The sequence below is a fragment of the Rhincodon typus genome, chromosome 5 (assembly GCF_021869965.1).
Source record: "Rhincodon typus isolate 14 chromosome 5, sRhiTyp1.1, whole genome shotgun sequence".
In the NCBI taxonomy this organism is placed as follows: Eukaryota; Metazoa; Chordata; class Chondrichthyes; order Orectolobiformes; family Rhincodontidae; genus Rhincodon; species Rhincodon typus.
Window position 1 is genome coordinate 86938467 of NC_063336.1, and position 3275 is coordinate 86941741.

Genomic DNA, 3275 nt, shown 5'->3' on the forward strand with positions numbered 1-3275 from the left:
CAAAGAAGATTCATGAGAATGGATCCAGGAATGGGGAACTTCAGTTGCAGAGAAAGATTGGAGAAGTCAGGATTCTTTTGCTTGAAGGTAAGGATGAGAGATTTGCTTGAGGTATTCAAACATCTGAGGGATCTGGTAAAAAGAGTAAAAAAGGAGAAAATTCTCTTCACTGGAAGAGTTGAGAATTGAGGATACAGATTTAAGAAATTGGCTAAATAAACAACGGCAATGCATGAAAAAGCATTTTTACACAGCCAATGGTTAGGATCTGGAATGAACTGACTAAGAGTGTGGTGGAAGTAGAATCAGTATAAACTTTCAAAAAGGAACTGGATCATTACCTAAAAAGGAAAAGGCACGTGGGAGTGGTATTCGGTGAATTGCTCTCCTTCAGAGAGTGAGCATAGTCATGATAAAATGCCTCCTTCCACCCCCCCACCCCTGCTGTAACCATTGTGATTTAACAATTAAAATCAACCAGCATTTGCAGAAGAGAATCCCAAAATTCAATCACCTTTTTCATGTAGAAGTGTTTCCTACTTTCATTCTTTCATTGTCTCTAATTTGCACTCTCCAAAACCAGCATGTCTTTCAATCTTGCCTGTCAATTTCCCTTAAAGATATAATCTGATAATGTTGTAAAGCCTTCAAAGTTCTAGAGGACACAAGTTTGTGCAGTCTCTCCATGTAGTTTAACCCTTGTAGTCTGGGTATTATTCCGGTGATATCTACATTGCACTCCTTTGAAAGTCAATACACATACCTAAGGTGTAGTCCCCAGAACATTGGTCAGTACTCCAGCTGTGGCCTAACCCATACTTTGTGTAGCTGCATCATAATTTCTGTATTGCTGCTACCTGTATTCTAGCACTCTACATAACAGATTCAGTATTCTATTAGCCATTTTAATGATTTTTGTACCTATCTTATGACATTTTAACTATGTACCTATATCACCAAGTCTCTTTGCACCTCCACTACTATTCATTAATTTAGCATTCATTGTATGTTCCTTTGCATTCATTCCTTGTCTTCATGTATCTTTCTTCTATTGATTACCTTTACACACAAGTATGTAAAACATCAAAGTGGGAGTTCAGTGCTTTGTTTCACGAGGAGAATTTTTGCATTGTTCCTAAAATATGAACAATTAGTAACACCAAGAGCATTTACAATCCATCGATTGTGGCATCACCATGAACATTGAGTGTATTAGCTAGGAAACAGGTTTGTGGATGAGCTGACACATTCCAGGTGGCATTGGTCTGGAATCTGAAAGCTGTCTGTTGGCGACAGTGCGAAAGCTACTTACGTAGCAGATTTTAAACACATGGGAAATCCCCCAAAGACTGCAGTGTCTAACCATCTGGTAAAATCAATAAAGATACCAGGAAACATGGTGTGGGTGTCTGCATGTGATTCCGTGTATAAGTAGCTGCAATTATTAAGCTAGCACAGATTTTCATTATCGCCAGTCCTACCTTTTAATACACTTTGCCTTCATTCTACTCTGTTCCCCATTACAGAGACATTAGTAAAAGTACAGCACATACCAAAATTAAGTACCTGAGCTCAGTTCTTAATATGGACATTAACAGTCTCAAAAAAAGTACTGGTGCTTCCTGCTTCTTATTCCTCCCCTCCAATTCTCCCTATCTGCATTTAAGTGTGGGGATTCATTCAAATCTGCTTTTGCCCTCTTACAATCTGAGTTTATAATAACTTCCCACTTTTGAGTTCTCATAATACAAAGGACTGGAAGGAATAAATACTCAACTTTATAATTTGACACAGCATTTATAGCAAACAAACATGCTGTTCAGCCCAGATGATCCATGCTGCCATTTATGCATGATCCTTTTTTCCCTGCCCCACTGTCATCTCACTCTATTGACATATTCCTTTCTTCCTCATGCATGTATCTAACTTCCCCTAAAAGCATCTGAAATATTTACTCAATCATTCCATGTTTAGTGAATTTCATATTCCCACCACTCTCTAGGTAATGATGTTTTTCATGAATAACCTATTGAGTTTTTCAGAGATATATTTATAGCTCCTCATTTTGCATTCCCCAAAATTAAAAATTATAACAGGCTTCAAAAGACACAGAGAAGGTGTTTTCAAAGAGCTCTATGCAGCCACCACAGCCTTCTCTTCCCTAGAGAAAGAAACTCAGCCTGTTTTATCAGCCCTGAAAGACTGACTCTCTCAGTTTTAGTATCATTCTGGTAAATATTTCTTGCACCTTTACCAGTGTCTCCAGTACCTTTTTACTAATAAGGATACCAGAACTGCACATAATACTCCCATGTTGACTAACCACAGTTCAATATACACACTTTCCGCTTGGGAACCCTGCAGCCCTCTGGACTCAATATCGAGTTCAATAATTTTAGGGCCTAAAGTCTCCCATGTCCCAGTCCCCTACCCCACACACTCGGCCTTGTTACCACAGAGCCTGCCATTACACACTACCTATTGTTGTTCACTAATAGTCCCCATTAACAACTATTCACCCTCCCAGCCTGATTGTTATTAACTCTTTGTCTATCCAACCGCTCTTCTCTCTTTTTAGGCTGTATCCTATTTTTTACTCCCTACCCCATATTCCTCCCTTTTTCCTGCAAATAAACTGACATTCTCTCAGCCACACCCGGCACTTTTCCCTGCAACCGCAGGAAGTGCTACACCTGCCCCCATACCTCCTCCCTCACCCCCATCCCAGGCCCCAAGAAGACTTTCCACATCAAGCAGATGTTCACCTGCACATCTGCCAATGTGGTATACTGCATCCGCTGTACCCGGTGTGGCTTCCTCTACATCGGGGAAACCAAGCGGAGACTCGGGGACCGCTTTGCAGAACACCTACGCTCGGTTCGCAACAAACAACTGCACCTCCCAGTCGCGAACCATTTCAACTCCCCCTCCCATTCCTCAGACGACATGTCCATCCTGGGCCTCCTGCAGTGCCACAACGATGCCACCCAAAGGTTGCAGGAACAGCAACTCATATTCCGCTTGGGAACCCTGCAGCCCAATGGTATCAATGTGGATTTCACAAGTTTCAAAATCTCCCCTCCCCCTACCGCATCCCAAAACCAGTCCAGCTCGTCCCTGCCTCCCTAACCTGTTCTTCCTCCCACCTATCCCCTCCTCCCACCTCAAGCCGCACCTCCATCTCCTACCGACCAACCTCATCCCGCCCCCTTGACCTGTCCGTCCTCCCTGGACTGACCTATCCCCTTCCTAACTCCCTACCTACACTCACCTTT